The sequence below is a fragment of the Pagrus pagrus genome (assembly GCF_965226575.1).
Source record: "Pagrus pagrus genome assembly, chromosome: 4".
NCBI classification, from domain to species: Eukaryota; Metazoa; Chordata; class Actinopteri; order Spariformes; family Sparidae; genus Pagrus; species Pagrus pagrus.
Window position 1 is genome coordinate 14132418 of NC_140188.1, and position 12355 is coordinate 14144772.

Here is a 12355-nt window from a genome sequence, read left to right on the forward strand (position 1 = left end):
TGTCTGTTTTTAAAGGAATAGCTTGACATTTTGGGCATTACGTTTTTCATTGAAAGATTAATACCACACTCATGTCTCCAACTATGGAGCAACTATGAGCAGCTAGTTAGTTTAGCAATGCATAAAGACTGGAAACGGGGGAACAGCTAGCCTGGCTCTGTCTAGAGGAAAAATTCTCCTACCAGCACGTCCTCCACTCACTTAACACAATATTTAACAGATATATTTAACCCTTTTTTTGGTTGTAACAAAAAACTACCACTAAATATGCATATGTGGAATCTAAACTGTGTTGAAAACCTGACCTCAGAGAAAAGACTGACAAAGAAATGTGTAAAACACAACAGCTGCAAACATGCCTGCCAGTCCAGCATGTCAGCTTCTTGATCTTGACTTACAAAGAGAGCATGATTTGTTACCTGCAGGCACTAAAATAAGTGTTTCCTAAGCAGAGTCTCAGCTGCTCTGATCACTTCTCATTGATGTAAGTGTGTATTTATGGGATTTGTGGGAGGTTATGGTAATAGAGTAATAATTACCAACCCTATAATCACAATCGGATCGCTCATTTCCCTTTGGAAGTATTGTAGCTGTAGCTACAGCTTTAGAAATTGTCAAGATATTTAGGTCTGATTTGAAAATCTTTGCTGACCTGTCCTCTGTTCTCTCTGGAAACAGCAGTACAAATGGCTAATCTGTTGTTGCTGCCACAGCACACAGTTATCAGACTGCTCCTGCTCTGCCAAGCTGCGCTTATTGGGTACGGAGGAAGGGGAAACACCAGCTAATCACTATTGTGCTAGACAGATTGAATATGACAGATGTATTTACTGTAGTTGAATTGCTCTCACAATCTGCCTTGAGAGCTGTCAGCTTCTTGACAGGTGAGCAAACCAGAATCCAACATTATTCCCAATTATAAAAGCGTGTGTCATTGATGCAGAGCGCTGGTACGCAGGCCTGCCCGGCTTTGTCCTGATAAACCACAATCATTTCTTACATCGTATGTTTGTTTGTAATGACTCATTATAGTAGTGACGTCTGTGTTTTTTGTCAGCGCCGTGAACAAAGAGGCAAAGTCCTGCCCTTTCCAGTGTACCACATGGGTCCATATTTCAGAAGAATTATTTCAGAAGTGGTGGTATTTTGCTAACAAAACAAATATTGTTAAAACAATGTTCACTGACATTAGCTGGATGGTCTCAGTTTTTGCTGTTTATTGTTTTGACCCAGAATTGTAAGCTAAAATCTTCTCATTCATTTTCAACTTCTTCCTTTGTGTTGGGTAAAAACAAACATGCAAGAGAATTGAATAAACTACAGAAGATTAAACACAGTAGGAGCTCAATAAAGATTTTAATCTTGCGTTGCGCTACGACTGAAAACTAGATTTAAGTCCTGTTCAGTAGCATAGCAATTAAGCCATCCAAGTAAACTGGCAAGATGATGCTAATCAATTATTTATTTAGATAATAAATCATTTAAGAATAAAATGCAGGAGTAGGAAAACACAAAAAGTAATCCTAAGACCATTGTCTGAGGACTACTAAATTATTTGTTCAGTGTTAAACTTTAAACTATACCAACATATCTTAAGTGCCGTAGTAGACATGCAGGCCTGCCGCTGTCTGTGTGTGTGAATGTGCATGTGAGCGAGTGTTTTCCTTGATGGTCCATGTGCACGGCCTCGGGTTAATCAGCGTGGAGCAGCAGTAGCCCGCTGTTCTCCCCTGAGACGTCTCTGTGGGAGCTGCAACAGCTGTGACGGTGTAAGTCACCCCGAGGACCATCGTCACTGCTGCACACACGCACACAAACACACCCAGTCTCACCGCACACCCATGGGGATAGAGGCCGAGGCCAAGAGCAGAGCTGAGGGCTTGTAGCTTGGCTTTCTTGTTGTCTCTCTCCCATGTTTTTGCATTGTGAGCAGTCAGCCAAGTATCTCTATTACAGTCTTCATGTCTGTATGATTTGTGTAGTCTGACCTAACAATGTAAAGACGGAAATGGGCCTGGACCTGAGTGTGATAACAGGGTGTTTAGGTGATGAATTGCAACATCTTCACCCGCATGTATCGGCACCTTTTGTAGCAAGGAACCACATGTATATCTTGTCAGGAATGTGCCTTTCTGGTCTGAGTTTGGATCAAAGAATGAGTGAAGCTGACGTGTTCGTTTCAACGCATAGAAGTCGTCTGGTCTCATGTCTGACCTGAACATCACTGCATAGGAATGCGTCTGGCACTTTGTTAGACAGGCAGATAAAATGCGGGCCTGGCCTCCTGCAAAATCAAGATGGTAATCGTTGCTCTGAGCCAACAGCCACCTGACGCCAGGTGATATGTCCTGATGAGCCAGGAGTATGGCGGTGTGTTGAGAAAATGTCTGTGTGGAGACAAATTCTGTATGTAAACATATTCAAGTCAAATTTGCCCTCCTGTCTTCCTCTGTCACCAGGTTCAAGCTTTGCAGATGTAAATGAACAGCCTTTCTATGCAGCTGGCTCATGGCTGGCTAGTTCACCATAGATAGCGTCTAAGACAACCATCTATAGAAAATGCGAGGAATTTACTAGACTGGATTATGCTATGGAAACAAAAACAAGTAACAGATGCTGCAAGTCTGCTGATGAGGGCACTTTTATAGCCCCAAGCTTTTTCGTGTGTTTGAAGAGTTTAGAGCCCATTTTAACATGCTTTGATGGTCAGGAGAGGGGACATGGACAAACAGATTAAACCACAGACGAGCAGATCTGAGGACAGTTGTGCGAACGCGAGTAAAGAAGCACCTTGAATCAGCAAAGTTTGTTCAGTTATTCCAGTAAAGCACATGCAGTGTGTGAGAGAAAGCTTTGCTGCAGTCTGCTGCAGCGACAGCACACATCAGACTGCAAAGTGACCAGCTGACGGCCATGTTATGTGGATTACTGTGTTGTGTCTTATTATTTACCGCTCCGCTCTCTCAGGTTGTGTGTCCTGATTGCCCGCGGCCCGACGCCTACATCATACGTCTTTTAGCTGGTGCACCTTCCCGTTCCTATGGCAACCAGCAGCAGCGTAGCGATCAAACAGCTACAGCAGCATTTCCAAGTGTTTTTTTGGTGAAAGGAGCTCTGTGTATTGCATATGACTTCATCACTGTATTTTCCTCTAATGTTGCCCGGAGTTAAAGCACACAGTCAGTGGGCTTCACTCCTGGTCCTTTTTAAAAATCGAGAAATGTCTGTTTCTGTTTGTGTCAAGGAAGCTCAGATTAGAAAATTAATAACACAGGGTCATTATCAGTTTCTTAGCAAGTATTAATTAAAAATATGAGTCCTGATAAATAATAGTTGGATCAAACACCCACCCACTTAGAGCGTGTTTAGGATTCTTTCCAAAGACGCTCTCTGAGTAGATAATTGCAGTCTCAAACAGTTTGATGGATGGCAGTAAACATGGTGTTTGTTGACTTGTTGCAAGAGAATTAACTGCTTGATGTGTATCAGATAATGCAAACTGTGCATGCTTACTTTGCAGATTCATACTCGAAATAAGTGGACCATCAATCTCATACTTAGAATAAATCAGCTTCTGATCGATCACAGCAACGCAGGGCTACTTGAAGAGCACGTTGTCTGGTTTCATTCTGCTTTTCCAGTGGGTTGCTTTCATGCGACACTCCCACTCTATCCTGATTTCATCTTAATGAAGATCTCCACAGCGGGACAGAGCCACGTGTCACTTGTGCGACCCACAGAGGGAGGATGCAAAGCAAGGGTATTTTTTCCCTCAAAAAATCCGCAATGCTCCATTTGAATTCGAATAAGTCGAGGTGGCCAGAATCAAGGGGAAAGACAGAAGGGCGTGCAGAGGAACAGAGATGTGAAAGGGATGAAAGTGTGGCAGTCCCCACCTCCCAGTGTTGGAGTGTGAATGGGGCTGCCCACCCCTCTCTACAGGGGGTTCCCTCCCTCTCCTGCAGCTTGTGCACTCATTACCCACTCTACACTACAGCTCAACATGCAAACCTAGACACAATATTCAGTGGAAACTGAATAGACTGATGGTTTATTTCTGTGTGCAACTATACAGAGAGGTAGCAGCAAAGAACTTACATGTTCAACATTGTGTTTTTGTATATTTTGACAGTAGCCTAAACAAGATAATATTACAAGTAGGGCTGCAACTAATGATTATTGTCATTATGCATTAATCTCCTGATTACTTTCACGATTAATCAATTAATGGTTTAGTCTATAAGATGTCACGAAAATCAGAAAAATGCTCATCACAGTTTATCAGAGCCCAAAGTGATGACTTTAAATTGCTTTTTTTGTTCAAACAATAATCCAAAGCCCAAAGACTCTTCAAATATTATAACAAATGACCAAGAAAGACAACTTACATTTTAGAAGCTGGAACCAGCAAATGTTTGACATTTTTGCTTGGATAATGACTTGTTTAATTTGATCAACAGTCAAACCCCCCCAAAAAACAAAGAATATTCAGTTGACTACAATATTCTACAGAGAAAATCAGCAAATCGTCATCTTAAGACATAAAATAACATAAACAAGTAATTGTATATCAGCATAGTTGCCAATTATTACTTGTTTTAGCTCTAATTTAAATATCTTTTAACTGATTTATTTCTGCCGTTGTTGACATCTATTATTTAAAAAATGCACCCTACAAACTGGCAGTAGTAAAAACACTCCTAGTCACAAGTAAATTTAGTTAACTTAGGCTTAAAATTCTTAATTTCCTGTGCCGTATCATAATACGCATCAATCGAATGTCCAGAGCTGAAGACACCAAGTAAACAGACTGTGATGAATACACGATCATTTCTTATGTGTTGCACAGATATTGCGGTGAACTTTTCAGCTCTCTAGATAAACTTGCTCTTCTTCAACTCACTGTACGAGTAAAACTTGTGTAGGCTGAAGTGTGGAGGAGTACTGACACAGCAAATGCTCTGAAATATTCATGCATCAGAGTTGTGACAGTAATCCAGTCTTAATCACAACATAATGCCAGTGATGATGAAGGCACTGACATGCCTGCAGACACATATACTGACTCGCTTTTTATCCCGTCAGTGGGGGTTGTCTTTGATTTGCATGTCTTCTCTGAAACGCCCCTAGCTGATTAATGTGTTTATTTATAGAATTATTTATGCTGAACTTGTGGTAATACAGCCCTGAATACATACTGTATGTACACACACACACACATGCACACACACAAGGAGAAAGCTGACTGTGTTCTGGCTGTGTGACAGTTTTTCTGTCTGGCAGGATTCAGAGCCACAGAGAGTGACTCCACTACTAAATATACAGCAGACTCAAGACTTTACCAGAGTCCCAGTCACATAAATCGACTTTCCACCCGGCACGTGTGGACGTCTGCTCTGCTCTCTGCTCTCTGCACTCCACTGCTTCACATAAAGATTCAGTGATGTTTAGATGTGTGGTGTTTGTGGAGGCAACAGAGGTCGTTCATCTTCATCCTGATGTTCATGAATCTTCCGTCGAACTTGTTCTGTGGTGTGTATTGAGACCTTTGTTGTAATATCAGGCAATCTTTACAGCCAGTAGACCGTACAAGTTGTCCACGCTGGTACAGAAAATGTTGGAAGAACTGCTGTAGATTTAATTATCAGGTACAGGTACATCAGAAATAGCAGCGATGCCACAGATGCCAGCTTTGGGATCCTCACTAAGCCTGTGTCACAGAGGTGATGATTCAACCCTGTGGCAGTCTGTGAGGTTGTAGGTTTGTGGTTAACCAGTAAAAGTCCCTTGTTGAGCCACTTTGCCAAAGTCGTCTGTGGCTGTGACTTGTGAGTCAGGTGTTGGCGGGTCTTTGTGGAAGCCTGTTGATGCCGAATACATGCCCTTAAACACCTGTTCCTATTTTTGTCTATGAAAGCCCACACGCTGGTTCTTGACACATAAAAACTTGACTCTAAGTACAAAAACTTGCAGAGAAAACAGGAGGACTTGGAATGACGGGTATGCAGAGTAGACTTTATTCCATGAGCTGAAGGTTTGGCAACAGTGTGCCTGCCCAGAGCTGAGATGGAAAAGCTTGACAACATTGTATTTAAAGCTTCAGGGGTAACCCGATGTAAGAAATCTACTGTATATAAAATATCTTTTTTTATGTACTTTATTTTTTCTGTTTTAAAACCTGACCAACATGAGGCGATACTTGATGATATACGCAGGAGTTCTTAGTTCTTGCATTCAACCTAACATAACTAGGTGTACGTGCCCTCTGTAAATGAAATTGATTATGTTTGCTCCAGACATGTATTTGTTTGCGCGGTTATTTAAGTTGGATTTTGATTTTAATTAGATAATGCGATTATATGCAACAAAAAAAAATGATGCACTAAAACACACCACAGGGTCCATCCAGCAACAAACTAGCTTGTATGTTCTGCGTCTGTGTCAGAGAAAAAGGAAGAATGGGTCAAATCATTGATACTGAGAGCGAGAAAGCACAGCTGGTTTCAGTATCGATACTGTGGAAAATGAGTATTGAAACCGTTTCAAATATTCAGAATCTATATGGTTTTATATTGCAATATTTATCACAACACTATTAGCTGAACAGTCCATCAGAGTAATTTCTCTCAGCGACAGGCTCTGCTGTAAATTCTGTGTGCTCGGTCGGCTGAAAAAGCCGCCAACAAGGGAAACACTGTGAAAACTAGGGCCATAGACGCTCGCTGATGGCCGGCCTTCGGCCTGGTGTGTCAAGGCCCGAACACAAAAGCTGTGGTATAATCACTTTAAGGCTGAGGCTGGGGTCTGCCATGGTTGGGAAGTTTTCACTCACGGTTTAATTTCATTTTCAGGGCAGTGAAGTGAAGCCTGAGCCTTAAATCCATGCTGACGCTGTTGAATTTAAAGACTGACGCTTGACTGTAGGGAAATAGACACTCAACACAAGCACTGACCCCTGTCCACCCATGCTTTCCCCCTCTGATAAGGACAGTGTTATTATGCTTGCCTTGGCAGGATAAGTGGAGCCTGATTGATCAGTATTGATTAGAACTGTATTTGTCAGACAGTAATGGGCCTCCCCCTCGGGGCATTATCCGCCCCCTCCTGTGGCCCCACTTCACCCCTCTCTACATGTCCCACTTGAAATTGAAGGGCCCTCCCCCCGCTGTTATTGGGCCCCTTGACCTCTAATCAAAGTGCAGCCTCATTCACTTTGACTCCTCCTTTATACAGTATTTCCGTCCATGCTCAAGAAAGAGCTGGAAGATGGAGGATGGAGAGAAAATTGGAGCAGAGAAATAAATCCATTAGCTGTTTTGATTTTTGTATGATTTTCTTATTTCTGCTTCAGTATTTAAGTTGATATTGAAGCGTCAGTTCTTGCTGAGGCAAAATGCTGTAAAACCTGCGTGCCGTTGGTGTTTTTAACTCTGTTTGTGTGCAAGCCAGTCTGTGTTTATGCAAACGTGTTTACAGTACAGATGCAGTACAGATAGACCGCCTGGGGCATCTTTGTTCAGACTCCTCACAAACAATAGACGTGTCTGTGTGGATGACCTGATGAGCGTGGAACTGATTACAGCTGCTCTGCAAAAACAATGTCACAAAAAAGATGTCAACTGCAGTTTAACAAGATGTGTTTTTCTCTCTTTTTGTTCTTACAGAGTAAAATACTGAGCCTTCCCTTCCTGCACTGTGACGTCAAACCTCACCACACCTGCTTCACCTGGAGACTGCACCACCAAGAGCAGAACAAGGTAAACCAAATACACTTGATGTTGCACAAATGAGTGTCTAAGCATTTAACAGAAACTTTATATTTTGTTTGTTTTAATCTGAGGCTAGGGTATGTGAACTTGGCAGACTGTAACTGCTTCTTCTCCTTCCTCTTCTTCTAATTATTATAATCTGCAGGTTATAATAATATACATGTACACTGGTCATCAATTTAACCCTGGTCCTGACTTCTTATGTGGATTAGTGTGAAAAGACATTGCAGGTTATTGTATTAGTCTACCAGTGCTAGTGTTAATTATCTCTGATTCAAGTAAAAGCTCACAAATACTGTGTTTAGATTCTTCGTTGTTGTAGCCATGAACTTGTTGTTTGTTATCAGCAGCCTCGTCTGATTTACAGAACTGTTGTCTGCTGGCTTCAGGAAGCACGGTCTTTATGAGCCAAAGTGAGCTATCTTTAACTCTAATGTCAACAAAGGTACTGGTCACAAAAGCGGAAATACTTATTTTGTTACTCTGTAGTCTTTCATTTCTGTGGTATTTATAGAAATACTTTGTTTTGTCCATATGGCCGTATTTTGATGCCAGGGCTGTCTTTGACTCCCTTTCACTGCACTGTGAATATGATGTTATTTGAAATAGATTGTTGTGATAGTGTGGTTACTTTCTACTGTGTCTCTTACAAATCGATTTTTTAATGTGAAAATTGATCCTAGAACAGAAACGTTTGGATCTGAAGTATCACTATTTCTGAATCGATCCACACACCACTAGTTAATTGCTTTAGGTCAGAAAGGCTATCCTTTAACCAGACATTGGAGACTTGCGAACACCTGACGGCAAGTCTTGAGTTGTAGCCTACACTAAATCCCCACCAGCTCTTACCCTGCTGGCCTCTGACCTGAGAGGTGAATTTGATTATTTCAGACATTCCTTCGCCAAACCAGAAAGATTGAAGCATCTTAAACAAGCAGTGGTATCTGAATATTTACATACTCAACTCTACCTCCTCTCTGTTTCTCTTCTCGACCTCCATCTCCACAACTCCCTGTTCTTTCCTCACCACCATTCATGAATTTCACTTGAATCTATTCTTGCTTAATGCATCCTGCTCTTTTCACCCCTGGTCTTCCTCCTCCTCCTCCTCTTTCTCACGAACTATGTCAGTGTCATGGGACAGCAGCCCGACAGACAGACAGGCAGATGGAAGTGACACTAGCGACATCAGCGGGATTCAGCATAACAATGTAGACGGAAATCGGTTGAGACAATGACAGCGGGGTCGGGAGAGACTTGAGGAAAAGACTGGGGAGGAAAGTGAGTGGAAAGGAAAGCAGCGCGACATGGAGAGAGCTGCAGCTCGGTTAAGCTCCAGTCTGAGAGGGAGAGATGTCTCCTCCAGATAAGCCAAACTGACTTACAAGCCCGATATAGACCCGAGTCAGAGGATTCAACTGTTTATTTCCTCCCAGCCCAATGTTCTGATATGTCACTGTTGTTTTCAGTGTTTCCTGTAGAGTTTTGTTGATGATGGAGGGGACTCGGGGTAGTTTGTATCAGAGGCTGTCAGACTTCCAGAATCGCCTGCAGTTAGTGTTGCACATTACGAATTTGTGCTACCACTGTTAGGAATATAAGTCAGGTGAAAACATTGCTCTCATAGCTGAATTCGAGCATGATGTCTGGTCAGTAGCTCCATTTGGCACGAAATCAAATTTGTTTATCAAATGTTATTGTGGAAGGGAAAACAGGTTGCCTCTACAATCACATCAGGAAAACGCAGACACTGGCAGTCATCCTGTAACCTCTCATCATGCTGCTCCACTCCACGGCACAATGAAACATCTGCTGAACTTTACTCATAGCCCCAGAACATTCACCTCTACCACTTCCTTTTAAAGACACTGACCTTTCAGTGATGCACTGATGTCTTTTAAGTTTACACTCCTGCGTAGACCTGCTCCTTTTTTTTTTTATTAGAGCTGTTTTCTGCACATCAAGTCGCAAGTCTTCATAAGCAAAGTGCAAGTTCAGGTCTCTGAATGCTGATACCATGGATGATACCATACCATAAGCCTGTCAGGATAATTATGTTATCACAAAATTACAAGTACTGTACTTAAATACAATTTGGAGGTACTTTTCTTTCACTCCATTTTAGTTAATTGATATGCAAATTCAGATTACTTCGTGCTGATCGGCTATTACACGTGACACCAGATAGTGTTGTGGACACTGAGACCACAGAGTGGTGACGTTTTTGTTTTAGAACTTTTATTGAGAGGATTCTTTATTTTTAACTAAGACCGAGACCTTCAATCATTTGTATTATTTGTTGTTGTTTTTTGTCAGGTCAAAGCCTAAGACTTGAATGTTTTTCATTACGTCAAATCCAAGTCAGGTCTCAAGCTAAAGTACAAATCCCATCTCTGCAGCTCTACTTTTTAAAACATTTTCTTTGGCTCGTAAAACCAAAACAAGTTTCTATGTTGACAGTAGAACACACCTTTCAAACAGTCTCACATGGCCTGAGGTTATTTTTATTTTTACTCTTGTCTTCAGTTTAAATCTCTTCATTGGTTTTGTTTCCATTCATCTTTTAGCTGCCTCCAACTTGAGCCACGTTTTCCTTCTGATTGACTTGAGGTCATTTTGGTTGCGTTCACGGTCAGTGCAGATCAGATGGCACCTCCTGGTTCGTCGCTCCTTCAGTAGCCGTGGTGGCATGAACGCTGGACATGCTGTCCCTGCCAGCCTTGTATTGTGTTGTATTACAGCGTCGTGCTCAGCTCCTGCTCCTGTCTGCCATCTGCCAGTCATATGTACCGCCATCTGCTCTTCAAACCAGCCCATAATCGAGCTCGCACTCTGGCATCGTTTGCTTAATTTAAACACTTACAGCAACGGCTGATGATGTTTTATGTCTGGGGATTTAATTATTTATTTTCAAAACCTCTCTGTGCTACTGTGACACAATGTTAAGAGTAGATGTGTGCATTTTCTTTCGTCATTTACATTGTGTTTGGTCTTTGGTCTTTTTGGTCTTTTTGACTTTTGTCTGCTGTTTCACATCCCTGCTTCAATCACAGATATAATTAGACTGCTTTCTGTTTTGGCATCGACAGAGACAGAAACATATGGCAGGTCTATCTCTCCTCATCTCTGATCCTTTTACATTTGTGACAAGCTCTCAGCTGCACTCCGCGCTGATCTCAGGTCAGCCCGCTCTGTTATGACATACCAGCGAGCAGCAGCATCAACGACATCTCCTCCTTCCAGAGTACGCTCATTCCTCTGGAAGCTGCACCCCTCTGCTAACTCTGTCATTACTACCATCTAACCAGTGTAATTGCCAGCCTCGGTGTGTGTTTGTGGTGCACGGGCCAAGCATGCATCATGCAGAGCAAGTGGGAGTGGCTGTGGAGGGAAGGAGCATGAATGGGAGAGTCAAAACAGGCGAGGTATATCCTAGAGCTAACTAATTACTATATGTAAGTAATTAAAAGGCATTAAATGTCTGCACTATATCTTCTGAAGTCTGGGCCAAAGCTGCATGCGTCTGCTTAATTCTTACTGCGTTTGATGCGGATGAATTCCATCTTCTAGCATGTTTTCCTCTGGATTTTTCTTAACCCTTTCTCCGTAGTTGATAATCACATTTTATACTGCTTAAGATTGGTAAATATGAGCTCCATTACTGAGATGGAGGGGTTTGCAGGTATACAGTTTATTGGCCTCTTCACCTCCCCTAAACTGTTCCCATCATACTGGATACACCAAAAATGATGTATCTGTGATAGGCTAATATCAGCTAACAATGTCAGCCAACCGATATATTGGTTGGCCATTGGTTGCTCTAGCTTATTTAAACATCAGGCATGCTTAACGTCAGCATGTTAGCATCGTCATTATGAGCATGATAGCATGGTGACATTAGCACTTTCCTTAAAGCACTGCTGCTGTTGTTATAATAATAATAATTACTTTTTTTCATATATCACTTTTCAAAAAGAAGTTACAAACTGCTTTACAAAATCATTAAAACAGGAGAAATTACAGATAAATGATAGACAACAGTACAGTTCATACAATAATAAAACAAGCGAGGTAGGAACACTAAAACAGATTAAAACCAAATATAGAAGGAAGAGTGAGCAATTCAAGAACAACTATTATGAAGAAAGTGTTTTTTAGAGAAACAGAGCTAGCTTGCCTGATTTCCTTCGGCTGCTCATTCTGTGAGCTCAGCCTCCCCTGGTTTTTAGCTTTAACCCAGGAATTACATTTAGTAATGTCAGTAATTCCTCGCTCTTTGGGTGTCAGGTATGTTTGTTGCTGTGGGCTGCAGTCTCTGACAGAAGTCACTAGTAAAGATCAGATCACCCTCTCTCCATTGCCTCTCTCATCAGGCACCTCAGACACATAATGAAGCCATTCTGCTGCTCCTGCAGCTGGGGCGGATAATCTGGGATTGGGTCTGATAGTGGATCACAGGAAAGCCGTCCGGATGAGGAGAGACTCTGTCAGAAAGCACGATCAGAGCGGCAGCCTTTGGCCCGGAAGTGCCTGTGGTTCGCCTAAAACAAAGACATGATACATGTGCGTGGCCGTACGACTAT

General features: G+C 42.0%; 1 protein-coding gene across 1 annotated transcript in view; it reads left to right on the forward strand.

Annotated features, from left to right (window-relative positions):
- Positions 1-12355, forward strand: part of sipa1l3 (signal-induced proliferation-associated 1 like 3) — a 73177-nt gene that overhangs the window by 27444 nt on the left and 33378 nt on the right. The window contains exon 2 of the mRNA XM_084351439.1: positions 7665-7757. The gene's annotated coding sequence lies outside the window, so the exon portion shown is untranslated. The remainder of the gene's footprint in view (positions 1-7664; positions 7758-12355) is intronic.